This window comes from Panthera tigris, chromosome B3, assembly GCF_018350195.1.
Source record: "Panthera tigris isolate Pti1 chromosome B3, P.tigris_Pti1_mat1.1, whole genome shotgun sequence".
NCBI classification, from domain to species: Eukaryota; Metazoa; Chordata; class Mammalia; order Carnivora; family Felidae; genus Panthera; species Panthera tigris.
In genome coordinates this window covers 48,547,343-48,563,472 of record NC_056665.1, presented here as the reverse complement: position 1 = coordinate 48,563,472, position 16,130 = coordinate 48,547,343, and the positions used below count along the sequence as shown (strand labels likewise).

Below are 16,130 nucleotides of genomic sequence, written 5' to 3'. Positions count from 1 at the left end.
CCTATTCTCTCCCCTGCCTCTTTAATCCGAGCTGTGGTCGCCTCCATTTTATTTTACATCTCATTCGTAGCATTTTTAAGTTCACCATGACTGTTTTTTAGTCCCTTGATCTCTGTAGCAATAGATTCTCTGCTGTCCTCTATACTTTTTTCAAGTCCAGCGATTAATTTTATGACTATTATTCTAAATTCTTGTTCCGTTATATTGCTTAAATCATTTTTGATCAATTTGTTAGCTGTCGCTACTTCCTGGAGGAGAGTTCTTCCATTTTGTCACTTTGGGTAGTCCCTGTGGTGGCGCCCAACTGCAGGGCACTTCCCCTGTGCTGTCTGGAGTAACTTGTGTTGGTGGGCGGGGCTGCAGTCAGACCCAATGTCTGCCCCCAGCCCACCGCTGGGGCCACAATCAGACTGGTATGTACCTTATCTTCCCATCTCCCAGGGGCAGGACTCACTGTGGAGTGGTATGGCCCCTGTCTGGGCTACTTGCACACTGCCAGGCTTGTGGTGCTTCTTCTATGGGATTTGGCATATTAGGCGGGGTGGATCCGCAAGATGCACAGGGGTGGGAGGGGCAGGCTTAGCTGCTTTGCTGTGGGTGGTCCCCTGTGGGAGGGGCCTTGCAGCACTGGGAGGGAGGCAGACCGTGAGAGGGATGGATCCACAGAAGCACAGTGTTGGGTGTTTGCAAGGTGCAAGCAAGTTCGGTGACAGGAACTGGTTCCCTTTGGGATTTTGGCTGGGGGGTGGGAGAGGGAGATGGTGCTTGCCAGCACCTTTGTTCCCCGCCGAGCTGAGCTCTGTCTTCCGGGACTCAACAACTCTCCCTCCTGGTGCCCTCTCGCCTTCCCACTCTCCGAGCAGAGCTGTTGACTTATAACACTCCAGATGTTAAGTCCCGCTGGCTGTCAGAACTCACGCCAGCCCCTCCGCTTTTCCAAGCCAGACTCGGGGGTTCCAAAGCAAATTTCAAGAACCATTGGCTCAGTTGTGATCATGTGATGTTCAGCACCAGGTAGTACTTGTATTGCAAGACATCACTTGCCTATCAAGCTAAAATTTATTATAAATGTTTGCTCATCTTGCAGAATACTTGCAGAACAAGTTACTTGCAATCCAAGGTTTTACTGTAAACATGAAATCATAATAGCTGAGTTACTTTGCTTTCACCCTAAACTGTCATCCAAACATTTTAATATAAAGATAAGTGGGGATACCAGGATATGTTTTTTCCTTTTGTAAATGTAATATTTTGTTAAAAACATTAAAAAATAGAGATAATAGAAGATCATATGATTCCTAAAAATCAAGAATAAAATAAAAACCACATTATAACAATTTTTACAAAGTAAGGTATTTAATGTTTTCAAATATCATAAACTCATTTAAAGGAAAATATTGCTATTAGATAAAACTGTGATATCTTAAACAACTATCAATAGACCCTTTGAATAGGCCTATACCTATAAAATAAATTGAATCAATAATCAATAATGCTCCAAAACAAAGCACCAGGCCCAGATGGGTTCACTGGTGAATTCTACCAAATACTGAAGGAAGAAATTATACCAATTCTCTATAATCTCTTTTAGAAAACAAAAGCAGAGGGAGTACTTCCTAACTCATTCTATGAAGCTAGAAGTACCATAAAACCAAAATTAGGCAAAGACATTACGAGAAAGGAAACCAACAGAGTGTTATCTCTCATGAACACTGATATAAATAGCTTCAACAAAATATTAGCAAACTGACTCCAACAGTGTATAAAAAGAGTCATACATCATAGCCAAGTAGGATTTATACCAGGTATGCAAAATTATTTCAACATTTGAAACTCAATTATTGTGATCCATCATATCCACAGGCTAAAAAAGAAAAAAATTACAAGATCATATTAATAGGTGCAGAAAAAAAAATTTTACAAAACCCAACAACAATCCATAATAAAAGTGTTCACTGAACTAAGAATAGAGGGGAACTTCCTCAATTTGACAAGTTATATCTACAAATAACCTACATCTAACATCATACTAACAGGTGAAAAACTAGAAGCTTTCCCACTAAGATCAAGGATGCCCCCTCTTACTACTCTTTCACCATTGTAGTGAAAGGCCTAGTTGATATAATAAGAAAAGGAAATAAAAAATATACAGATTGAGAAAGAAGAAACAAAACTGTCTTTGATGATATGACTGTCTTTGTAGAAAATCCATAAGACTGGACAAAAAAATTCCTTGAACTAATATCATTTATATTAGCATCCCCCAAACAGAAATACTTCAATATAAACCTAACAAAATACAAGTATAAGATCTATATGAAAAACTATAAGCCTGATGCATGAAGAATAACTAAATAGATGAAGAGATATTCCATGTTCACAGACAGCAAGACTCAACACTGTCAAAATATTGGTTCTTTCCAACTTGATCTATGGATTCAAGGCAATCCCAGCCAAAATCTCAGCAAGTTGTTTTGTGAATTTTCAAAAACTGATTCTAAAGTTTATGTAGAGGCAAAAGACCCAGAACAGTCAACAAAACAGTGAAGAACAAGAACAAAATTGAAGGAATGACACCACCTCACTATTAAACTACAACAATCCAGACAGTGTGGTAATGGTAAAAGAATAGGTAACTAGCTCTGGGGCACCTGGGTGGTTGGTTAAGTGTCCAACTCTTGATTTCAGCTCAGGTCATGATCTCATGGTCCATGAGTTCAAGCCCCATTTTGGGCATGGAACCTTCTTGGTATTCTCTCTCTCTACCCCTCCCCCACTGAAGCGCCCCCCCCCCCCCCCGCTTTCTCTGTCTCAAAGAAATAAACTTAAAAAAAATAGGCTAGGCAAATAGCTCAATGGAACAAGATAGAAAGCCCAGAAATAGACTCACATAAACAGTCAAATGATCTTAAACAAAAAAGCAAAGACAATACAATGGAGAAAAGACAGTCTCTTCAACAAATGATGTTGGTATGGCTAGATATTCACATGCCAAAAAAATGAATCTAGACGCAGATATTACATCCTCCATTAAAATTAACTCAAAATGGGTCACAAACCTAAATAGAACATGTAAAACTATAAAACTCCTACAAGATAATACTGGAGAAAACCTAGATGATCTTGGGTTTGGCAATGATTAAAATATAATAACAAAGACATTATCTATGAAAGAAATAATTGATAAGCTGATTTCATTAAAATTAAAATCTTCTGCTCTGCAAAAGACACTGCCAGGAGAATGAAAAGACAAGTCACAGACTGGGAGAAAATGTTTGTAAAAGACATATCTGCTGAAGGACTATTATCCAAAATATACAAAGAACACTTATAACTCAACAGTAAGAAAACAAATAACTCAACTAAAAAATGGGCTAAAGATGTTGACACCTCACCGAAGAAGATAGACAGATGACATATAAACATATGAAAAGATGTGCCACATCATATGTTGTCAGGGAAATGCAAATTAAAAAAATAATGAGATACCATTACACACATATTAGAAAGGCCAAAATGTAGAACACTGATGACACTGAATGCTGGTAAGGATGTGGAGCAACAGGAACTCTTATTCACTGACAGTAGGATGGCTAAATAGTACAGTACAGTTACTTTGGAACATAGTTGGGCAGTTTCTTAAAAAAACTAAACTTACTCTTACCATATGATTCAGCAATCATACTACTTGGTACCTACCCAAAAGAGTTGAGAACTTAAGTCTGAATAAAAACATGCACACAAATATTTATAGCAGCTTTGTTCACAATTGCTAAAGTGTGGAAGCAACCAAGATGTCCTTCAGTAGGTGAATGGATAAATAAACTAAGGTACATTCAGACAATGGAACATTATTCAGTACTAAAAGAAAAAGAAAAAAAAAATCAAGCCATGAAAAGAAATGGAGGGAACTTAAATGAGTATTACTAAGTGGAAGAAGCCAATTTGAAAAGACAAGATACTATATGATTTCAATTATATGAAATTTTGGAAAGGCAAAACTATAAAGATGGTAGAAAGATCACTGGTTGCTAGGGGTTAGGGGATGGAGAGATGAAGAGGCAAAGTTTTTTAGTGCAATAAAGCTACTGTGTATGATACTATAATGGTGGGTAGATACATTCCATTATAAATTTGTCCAAACCCATAGAATGTATACCACCACGAGTGAAAGCTAAATTAAACTACAGACTCCGGATGATAATGATATGTCGATATGGGTTCATTAATTGTAAAAATGTATCACTCTGATGGAGGATATTGATAATGGGGAGGCTGCATGTTTCAGGGTAGGGAGTATATAGGACATCTCTGCGCCTTCTGCCTATTATTGCTATGAACCTAAAACTTCTCTAAAAACTAAAGTCTATTAAATGAAAACAACATGTATTGAGAGATTTGGAATTCTTTAGTTCACAAACTGAAGAGAAAGAACCTATCATCTTATGGCTAGAAATTGACTTTAACAATGACATAAAGTCAATAAAATAGTGTCCGAGTCACTATTTTCAATGAGGGATAAAAAGTAATAGGGCCGCCTTCTTTAGAACTACCATTTGTTGCATAAGGAGTGGCTTGTGGCCATCATATAGGACTTCCTAACTGCTAATTATCTCCTTCTGCTAATTTGCTGTATAGGTCTTATTTATTTCTTTTGTACATCTAATATTGATGTGTTTTTTTCTCCAAGAATATGCATAATCAAAATTGAGTAAAAAAAAAAAAAGAATTGTGCTTTAATTTGTGATAGGGCTTTGAAAAATACTGTATTCCTTTGAAAATATACCTTGATTTTGATTTAGAGTCTTATGAAGAAGTCCTTCCCCAGATTTCTAGTCTGTATTTTCCATGGTTGACCCTTGAATAGCATGGGTTTGAGCTGTACATGTCCACTTAAGTGTGGAATTTTTTGGATAAATACAGTACAGTACTGTATTTTCACTTCCTTATGATTTTCTCAATAACATTTTCTTTTCTATAGCTTACTTTACTGTAAGAACACAGTATACAACATATATAACATATAAGATATGTGTTAATATACTATTTATTGAGAATTGACTATTTACTGTATACTGTAAGTAGTTAAGTTTTGCGGGAATCAAAAGTTATACGCAGATTTTCAACTGTATGTTGGCTGGGGAGGATCAGTGCCCCTAACTCCTACGTTGTTTAAGAGTCAACTGTGCTTTCTATTGTGTTCTTTTCATGTATTTCCTATTACTTAACTGTTAACTTGGATTCTTAAATTTATATATGATTCAGTTTGTACATATATAAAACAACAAAATATGCTACACACTGTGGTACTTTATAGTTTACAGTGCACCGTCATGTACTCTCACAATATTGTAAGGTAGATAATAATAGCTCCCTTTTACTGAGAACCAACTATCTGCCAAACAGATATGAAATTTTCCATCCTCAAGACAACTCTGCCAAGTTTCATAAATTTCATATTTCATAAACATGAAATTAAGACTCAGAAAAGCATAAGAAGAATAAGAGGAATTAATATAACTAATTCATTATAGTGTACATTTTCACTCTACTCAGGGATGAGGAAGGTGGGTATCCTAGATGTTTAAACCCTAAATGCAGATTTGTGGTGATTAAGATGGAGGTAAGGTGTAGTTTAGGTGATAAACTCCAGCTCCTAACAATAACCTTTTAGTTCTAGGTTCCAAAGGGAAAACCTCAGTTTTATTGGTAACAAATATATTATCAAAAATTATCTGATTAAAGAAACAGAAAATCCCACGACAAATAATTGACATGCTCAGCCCCAAAGCGAAATGAACATCATAAAATAGATGAAGAATTAGACAGACACAAGTTAAAGGAGATGTACCCATCTTGAGCTATGTCATTACTAAAATGACCTCGATGCCTTCGGTAGAGATCCAGTCAAAACAGTTTTAGAACTAGTGTTAATTTTGTTAAGTGTGAAATTGCACAGTAGCTTTATATATTTAAAAGGTCCTTAATCCATTACAGTTGCACTCTGAAATGTTTATGGTAAAATTATATGTTTCATGGGATTTACTTTTTAAAAACCCAGGAAAAAAAAGGAGGGGAGAATATGGATGACATGATTGACAACATGTTGCTAATGAAAGTAGGAGCTTAATGGGGGCGCCCAAGGGGCTCATTGTATTATTCTTTATATTTTTGTATGTGTTTGAAATTTTCCTTAATAAAAAGCTTAAAAATAATTGAAAAAAAATAGGTAGTTTACAATCTTTTAGGTAGTTTATAATGGTTATTGAAGAAAAAGAATACAAGGAAACTCATAAACAGTGTTAAAGGAGATAGAAACACACAGTATGTGTTATTTGATCAATAAAATTAATCAGAAAGAGCAAAGTCATTAACAGTGTCAGGTCACAAGTCAGAAGAATAGAAAAAGAAATATTTGAAAGATACACTGGTTGTCTAATAACGTGTTTAAATAATAATCCCCAAACTTAGCTTTCACTCAACAATGGCAATAAGAAAGGACTTGACCCGGACTCTGTCAGAGTGTAAAAGTTACTCATCGGACTGCATTCAGCTCAAGTGGAAACTTTCCTTTAGACAACTCTTCTTTTTTTTTTTCTTTATGATGCTATTTTTACTAGAATAACCTGCCCCAAGCAGCTTTATCCTGTAGATTCCCCCGCTGCACGGTGGGATGAAAGTCCTTGGCTAGTGATGTAGTAGAAAAGTGCTTTAGAATATATAACAGAGCTGAGTTTGGGTCTAAATATGACATTTACTAAATTTACGATCTTGAGTAAATCATTTTAACTTTCCTGAACTTGTTCCCTTATTTCTAATACGGAGATACTCATTGTCTCAGAGAGTTTTTTGAAATGTGATATACAATATGATGTTAACTGATTTAAGCTTTCACAGATATAGGGTTAAGAGTTTTAAAAACGATATAACAGGATTTTCTCCAAGTTAAAAAAAAATCATAGTTAACATTTCAAGTTCAAGTGACAGTGAGCATCCAATATTACATTCCATTAGGAGGCCATGACCATCACCTCTTCCTTTTGTCCTCTATCCAAACACATTTTTAATAGGTCTATTGTCTTCCTCAGGGTGATAATCATGTGTATTACATTTAAATAGATTGCCAAGAATGCAAAAGGTTAGGAAATATGTTAAGGAAACCACCTATTCCATTACAAAGAAGATTTAATTTAGTCTTTCTGGAAGAATCTTCACTTCTATAATATACACAATGTATATTCAGACAAAGGTATGAAAATCAGGTACCTCACTTACTGTAATTTAACGAAATTAATTACAGTACCTTAAGGATTTAGTAAGTAAATATCACTTTTAAGGCATGGTTTTACCCTGAACTAACTCAGTTTCAGAAACTAAAACAATCACCTTCATTCATAGTTTATCAAAACCATAGTTTATCACTATAGAACATAACTGGGCAATCATGTGAAGTTTTCTCTGTGGGGAAACACACTAGCCTCTGAGAAAAGACCTCTAGATACTGACAGTCAGACGTCTCCCAATGATGAAGCCTCCCAGTTTAAAGGCCCCACACAATTACAGAGCCTCCTGATCACTTGGTCGTGACTCACTCTGAAATATGAACAAACAGCCAAGGTTCACCAGACACCTGAAGGAAAATGTTCAATAACAAAGAGAAATGAAAAACAATAACAGCAAAGTGACCCAAAGGAACAAGAGACACTGTAGCACTCACAACAAAACTTAGAAAAAGAACTTGAAGTAAAATATTCTCAAAGAAATAAAAGATTGTATTTATAAAACAAGAATAAGAATAGGGAATAATCAGAAACAAAGACAGAACTTTAGAAATTAAAATAACCAAAATTTTAAAATTAGGAAGAGAGGGAAACTTGGGGGAAATCTTCCAGAAAGTAAAAAAGGAGTCAAAGAAACAGAAAACGAGAGAAAAGTAAATTATAAGAGCAATCCAAGAGATGCAAACTTTGGCTCATAGGAATTCTAGGAAAAGAAAACACAGAGAAAAAGGCAGAAAGGAAATCTTCAAGGAAATTAACCTGATTTTTAACACAGGCACATGTGTTATCTTGATAAAAATTATATAGGCAATCACGTATATCAGGATTTAGGTGCTCACCTGCCTAACGTAGGTCTATGGACGTTATTATATATTATACTGTTGCACTCTACTTTTTTTTTTAATAGATTATGCTGTCTTTCTCATCTAAATTGTAAATTCTTCAAAGCCAGGAATAATAGTTGCCACTTAGGGCAGGCACATATTCTATTTCCGATAAATACTTGTCAAACTCATTTGCTTTGAAGATGACTTTAGTTTCCAGTAAGCTCTGTGATTGTTTAAGAGGGTTCAGTCTTTCAGCCTCGGTACAAAAGGTAAAGGTCATTCTTAGCTAAAACAGTTACTTGAAACCCCAGGAACAACTCTGAGAATCTAGATCTCACATCGTTTGGGATGAAATCATTTTACTAAACAATGATAAATTTAAAGTTGGTCAAACAGCCTTTGTTAAAATACCCTGACAAGTTTTGGCCCATTCAATCTTCTTTTCAGAAAACTTGATCTGAGCCTCCATCCAGACACATAGTTCTACGATACCAGTTCATGGAATATGTAGGCTATGAATCAGACTCTACTGTGGAAACTAATCCTTGAGTCACGATCATAATATTCCATTGGCATCCACCCCAGGGACAAGGTATTCATTTAAGAGTGCCACTCTTTCATGCAAAGGATGAAGCATCAAGTAGTTCCCACTCATCATTACAGTCATCTCTTAAATATCCTAGTTTGGTTATCTATTTGGACAAGGCTGTCTGGTCACCCTCATCTATCAGGATTCTACAGTCATCTCTACTCTCCCAAAGGGTCTCTTAGTTTTGGTCATTAATTTAATAAATATTTATTGAGCATGTGTTTTGAGTAATGCATTGTTCTAGGTACTGGGGATATAGTAATGGATAAGCCAAAAAGTCTCTGACTTAGGGAATTACAATTGAGTAAAGTAGAACCAAGAAAAGATTACCCATTTGTTTAATCCTTTCTCTAGAATTCTTCTCTGATCAATTCTGGAAAATTTACATTTTTCTATCTGCTTGCTTGCCCATCTATTTCTATCTCCCTTTCTTTAACTATTTTCTTGCTATGCATCCTTTTCCCCATTTCTTACCTGAAATGTTTAATATCTTATTTGGCTCCCTAAAAGCAGGCTAAGCCAAGAACAGCTACAAAGTCTATAAAAACCCAGCTACCGATAAGATTTCTTAAACTGTTCCAAAGGAAGGACAGTTTCTAAGATTTTCATGTACTGCTTCATAATTAAGAAGTAATATATACTTTTAAGCATTACAAAGTTATATATAAATGATTTCTACATTTTCTCCTTATAGAGTTATCAAAAGAACAGTTCATAAGTAAGCACTGATTATATATAGTGTTTCAATTCATTACATTAGGCCAGTGTAATATTTAAAAAATTCTTAGTGGGGCACCTGGGTAGCTCAGTCGGTTAAGCGTCTGCCTCTTGATTTCGGCTCAGGTCAGGATCTCACAGTTTGTGAGATCAAGCCCAGTACCTAGCTCTGCATTGACAGCACGATGCCTGCTTGGGATTCTCTCTCTCTCTCTCTCTCTCTCTCTCTCTCTCTCTCTCTGTCTCTCTCTCAAAATAAACATTTAAAAAAAATTCTTAGTAGTACCCTGACACTGTACAGAAAAGTATATTGAAAACATTAAAAATGTTTACAAAGAGAAAGATAGAATATACTGCTTGAAAAAGCCAAAACATTTAAGAAACATATAACATTTAAATTGAGTATTTTTCAAATCTCATGCCAAGAGGGAAAAAATTAATGTATGTGACAATTTTAAGAACAACATAACCAGAATTACAGCCATTATAAATTTAAGAGACTTCCTTAAGTAGAATTCCAAACATTATAGACTAATAGTTTTAAAGTCTTAAATGAAACTAAAATGTAATCCTGGAAAAATTTAATAGTTAGAATTCTGTCAGAGTCATATCAAAGGTCTTTTATAAGACAGGTAGGCAACCTTGCTCTTCAATGTTTCTTGGTCCAAACAATCTCTTCTATATTACATGGTCTCAGTCAATAATGAGTCTAAAGCCTAAGTAGATTTAAAATTCTTTGCAAATTATTTTCGCCCTGGCCACACCACAGTATACTTCTAGCTCTGCTTTATGTAAAAGTGGGAGAAGGACTCATTGGATACGTCAACTATAAACTGTATTACTGTTGGTGTGCCTGGATGGCTCTGTCGGTTAAGCATCCGACTTCGGCTCAGGTCATGATCTCGCGGTTTGTGAGTTTGAGCCCCGCGTCAGCTCTGTGCTGACAGCTCAGAGCCTGGAGCCTGCTTTGGACTCTGTGTCTCCCCATCTCTTGGCCCCTCCCCTGCTCATGCTGTCTCTCTCTGTCTCTCAATAATAAATAAATGTTAAAATTTTTTTTTAATTGTATTACTGTTCTCATAAGAGAATGGTCTTCTCAAATTATGTTTGAGAAATTAACAGTATTGATAGGCCTTAGAAGCGTGTTAGAAATATAGTACTATCAGGCATCCCAGACCTACAGAACCAAAATCTGCATTTTAATAAGATCTTCAGGAGATGTACATGCACATGAAAATTTGAGAAGTACTGGTCCAACTGACAACTTAAGGCATTTTCCAATTGCAATCTTCAAAGCATTAGAAGGCAGCTTGCCAACAAAAGTGTGAGAGAGAAAGGGAAAAAAGGAAACTAGTCTTGAATAATATTATTTTAGCTATAACATAAAATGTTACACACTCAGCTTTTGTAAGGGGGACAAAAGCTTAAAAAAATATGTTAAGAATGTTTCTGTACTTAACAAACAACTGAATTTAAAAGACATTGTCCATTGTACCACAAATACACTTGATGTAAATTGGTTTTTGCCTGGTAATATTTTTCTATTATGGAAAATCACAAAATGTTTCACAGTGTTATGGTTTTGTAATACACCTGCATCAAGAGAAAGCCTGATGTTCCCCCTGCCTGTCACCTCCATAGATATCCTAGAGCCTAACTAGAAACATCATAGATTTACTTGGTCAAGAAGTTCTTTGTTGTTACTAGCCCATGAACTGAACTACAACGTGCATAAGCCAGTTACCTGCTTACCCTTTCACATGCTCAGATCTGCTCTAGTTATATCTAAGTTTTATTAAATCTCAGCGTAGGTAAAATTGCTTTTCAACAATTGTTCCCATGTTGAAAGTCTTCCCTAAAATATCTCACTGAGCTGGGACACATTTTCTCACCTCTTGTTTTGAAATGCTTTCTTATACTGCTAAGTGTCTGTCTTCATCTGATTATAGTCTTCTGGTCTCACACATGGCAAACAAAGAATTCTGAACCACACACTTGAGCAATACTTCAGGTATTTCCTGGATATGCCGACAAGATCACTGGTTCCCATTCTTAGCATTCATTCACTCCTGCTAACCACCCTGCTGACCTCAACACACAGGCTGGCCACATGCAGGGACTCTGCCTAGCCCCTTCTGCCTGGTCCTGGTCCTGGTCCTGACTTCTCCCGGTCTCGCCAGTTCACTGTGACCAAATGCAAAGGGAGAGGGAACCTAGAAGAGTGAGTCCTCACAACTCCTAGGACATGGTGGGCTCCATATCCTGGAAGAAGCCTGTGACAGAAAGACAGAAATGCGTATTTTCCAAGTAGTGTGCAGCAACAGACCTTCAACCCTGACTTGCTTTCTATGTGGAATCTCTGTGTTTGTTTTGTCTCCTTTTTGGTGGTACAGAGAGTGATGAGAAAGTTAAGAATAACACTGTTCAAAATGAGCTGTGACTATTCATAGGCAGCATTAAGTTTTCTCTTCTAATGTGTTCTTTCATCTCAGATTACTGAATCTCCACTTCTGGTTTCACTGCTCATGTTCACTTATTCTGTGGTTCAAAGGTAAAAGAACAGAGATATAAGCCCTTCCCCCCCCCCCCCCCCCCCAGAGAACAGGCTGTAATATCCTCATGGACAGAGAATTTGTCTTGTGCATTTACATCCACCCAATACCATGTCTTCTTTATACCAGCCATTAAATACATATTGTGTCTACACTAACTCATGCCTCTTTTATGACATTGAACAAGTCTTTCTGCTTCCTTACCTGTTGCATTCTTTCTTCAACCAGGCTTTCACACTATCCTCCTGAACCCACTCTTGCTAAAGTCACCAAGGAACTCCTAACTGCCACATCAGTGGATGCATAGGCTCTGTGGTGCTATATGCCCTCCTTGAATTTTCCCTTGACTTCTGGGCTTCCCTGCTCTCCTGGCCTTTCTGTCCCTCCAGTGGCTCTTTTCTTAGTCTCCTGATTATTCCTTCTTCCACTGTCTTCCCAAAGCTGGTGGTCCCCAGAATTCTGATTTACCACCCACTCCCAACTCACTTTTGTGCTTTTTAGTTCATCCTTACCTAAGGCCTTAACTAACTGGTAACCCCAAGCTACATTTCCAGCTCTCTCTTCTCTCCTGAATCCTGATTCTGTATCTCAAACAGCCCTACTTGACAGCAGCACTTAACATATGCACTTAACACACTTAATACCACCCTCTTAATACATGAACCTAGTAATGCATGATTTCTTCTTGGCCCTCCCAACCTGTCTTTCTTCTGGATTCTCTATCTTAGTTCATGACATCACCATTCACCTAGTCATCCAAATTAAGAAACTTTGGTTCATTTATAATCCACGGTGTCGTAAGAATTTATCACCTAAAAACATAAAAATGAGCACATCATACACTCTCAGATAGATTTCCTTTGCCTAACTATTGTCAGTTAGCAAGAGACACCCTGTTTTCTCTTCAGCATGAGGTACTACACCCAATGAAAGTCCAACCCACTTCTAGTGTATCACCTCCTCCTACATCCCTGGACTCCCTGTGCTTGACTCACACTGAACTATTTACGGTGTGACCCTTTCATGCCTCTAGCCTTGTAAGTGCAGCTGCTTCTGCTTAGAGCGATGATTCTCAACAGAGGTCAGTTTTGCCCCTAGTGGACACTTGGCAATATCCGGAGACATTTTTGATTATTACAACTAGAGGAGAGGGGTGCTACTGGCATCTAGCGGGTGGGGGCCAGAGATGCTGCTGAACACCTAAGGCACAAGGCAGTGCCCCCACAACAAAAAGTAAACAGCCCAAAATGTCAACAGTTCTGAGACTGGTGATCCTTGCTCTAGAATATCCTTGCTTTCTCTGCCTGGTGAACTCCAACTCACCTACCAAGACTCAGCTCAAATGTCACCACCTCTGTGAAGCCTTCTCTACCAACCAGGTCATCTCCTCCAGACAAGAACTCTTGCACCTTTTTTACTTTCTCATACACACCTCTATTTTAGCACATCACATATTAGACTGAATTTCTGCTTGTTTGTTTGTTTACCAGTGTGTCTCTATTACTAGCATGGGAGTTCCCTCAAGTAGAGACTATATTTTATTATCTTTTATTCCCAGGGCTTGGGTGAGTGCCTGGCAAATAGTAGGCACTCAGATGTGTGCTAGGTGAATGGATTAAAGAAATCATATCTATGGAGAAGTAGAAAGTGTTTCAGAAGCAAACAATTCAGCTCCCTAAACAACTCTGAAGTTAACATTACAGTTTCTCAGTTCTAAGACCTATACATTCACAAGCATACATTTCTTACCAAATTTCTAAGACTGGTCACTCACAATGTTGCATCATGGTTTTAGCCAATGTTTATAAACCATATTGGATTTTATAGGAAAGTTTCAGTGTTGTTCAAAATAAATTTAACCAAATGTTTCTAAATATTCTGCTGGAGTTAATAAGGGCAGAGAAAAAAATGGAACTCTAAAACAAATATATATTTAAAACACTTATTTTAGTAAGAACAACTAAATAAATTGTTTAAATGTCTAATCTTGAGATTAGTGTTAAAGGCTTTTGAAATAATTAAGACATAGTTTTTTAAAGTTCTATTACACTAGGCTTGAACAATTTACCTCCCTGGGATGAAGCAACAGAAAATGAAGAAAAAATTTTATAACAAAGAGAATAAAACATAAAGCCAAAGTATGGGATAAAAACCATGCATGTATGTGAAGAATGAGGACATGTACAAACTTGGGCAAAATGCTAAGGTATTTTAAATAATAGGGTAACAAAATCTCTGAGCATCCTTACAACATAACATGGGAGGTTTAGAAAACAATAGGTAGGAAAAAATATAATAATGAGTAAACCATTATATAGAGCTTAGAAATATGAAGAGTAATTTTGGTAACTAGATAAAAACTACTTCTTGACTGGGCTGACAAAATATTACACACCATGTTAAAATATCAAATATCTACTTTCAGATCAAAAGTCATTATTTCAGAAAGTATATATAAACACATGCTGGTTATTGTTATGTTCTTTGATAGCAAATGAATAAAATAAACATTATCATGCAGACTACAAAGTCCCATTTTCATTCTATTGTAAACACAGAACAGAGCCCTGTTGCAGATACAGGAAAAAGTTCTCAGTAGATTTTAAAAATTAGCCATTAATGAGCTGTTATTGTAGAGAACTAGAAACTGGATACTATGCTGCTAGAGACTGGTAGCTAAACACATAAGAAAAGAATCCGTAGACTGTCAGTGCTTTAGAAACCAGGGTCCCTGACCAAAGCAGTGATTTAATTTCATGGCTGCTCAGTACAGATAGCTGACATTACTAAATGCTACTCTAATATCAACTTGTTAAATGTGAATCCAGACTCAGCATATCAGAATACTAACCCAGACTAACTGGAGTCATGGGAAATATTTTGGGAGCTGTTTATTTATAAATGAGTTACAATATACCACTATAATTAGATTAATATATAATTATTGATAAACACAGGATTATTTCTAAAACCCCATTATTGTTGCCACTGCTAAGTTTAGAAAAAACAACACTAGCATTTTCCTCGTAAAACAACCCTTACCAATCAATTAGATCAATTTAGATCTAGTATATGTTGAATTTAATGGTCACTAGGTTGCTTACCAATACTTTTATAAAGAGTTGTTTCATAAATATTAAATGGAGGAACACTTTAAAGCTCTCCACCAAACTGCACACTTACGAACTATTTATAATCCAATAATCCCAACAAAAAATAGAATCTGCACAAAGCTAGACATTTGGCTGTCACAAAAAAAATATTTAAGTTAGCTTACCTAAATTAAATAAAACTAATAGAAGTGTATATTTTTAGCTATGCAAAAGGCATTTAGTCACACTTTATTAAAAAACATTAAAAATACCTCTTTTTCAAAAGCATCATTAATAACAAACTATAACATTACCGCAAAAATAAACTATTTTAAGGCTATTTCTATAAATATATTTATTCACAAATATTTTGAGGTTAATTATTCCTTTCAGATTAATTATTTCATTAAATGTATAATAAGTTTACAAGGTACATGTAATTCAATTAGCAAGTTATTAATATGTTTCTTTATAGTGTCACTTCATTGCTTTCTTTTGAGGGCAAAACAGTTTGATGGATTATAATCTCCTAAAAGTTGTTTTTTTTAAAGTTTCATAAATGAAATAATCCTAAAACATAGGTCAGAATTGGAAATCTAATCTTTATTCATCTTCAATAAAGTAGTTGTTTATATTAACATCTGGGCATTTTATTTTATTTATGAGATTTCAAAAGAGATAAAACTATCAACTACTTGATATTTTATTTACCTAAACCTCTTTGTCCAGATGTTTAAAAAAATTTTTTAATGTAGATATTGAGTGTTATATAAACACAGATAAACAGATAAGGGGTTTTTCCCCCCTAAACTATTATGTAGTGTCATCTAGAATTGGTTTAGCCAGAAAAAAATTTTAATTTCCTGGAATCTGGCAAGACTTTACAAATACAGAAAATTTTAAAAATCTACTTAAGTTCAAATACTTTGGAAAATCTATTTAAGTTCAAATACTTTGGAAAGACTCAATTATACAAAGAACTGTTTTGGTTAAGATTCATTAGAGTTAAATTGCTAATATAATAAATAAAATTATCAAAATAACAAATTAATAAAGTAACTAGAAAAGTATGG

General features: G+C 35.7%; 1 protein-coding gene across 3 annotated transcripts in view; it reads right to left on the bottom strand.

Annotated features, from left to right (window-relative positions):
- NEDD4 (NEDD4 E3 ubiquitin protein ligase) overlaps window positions 1–16,130 on the bottom strand; it is a 134,565-nt gene that overhangs the window by 58,828 nt on the left and 59,607 nt on the right. The gene's annotated exons all lie outside the window — the stretch shown is intronic.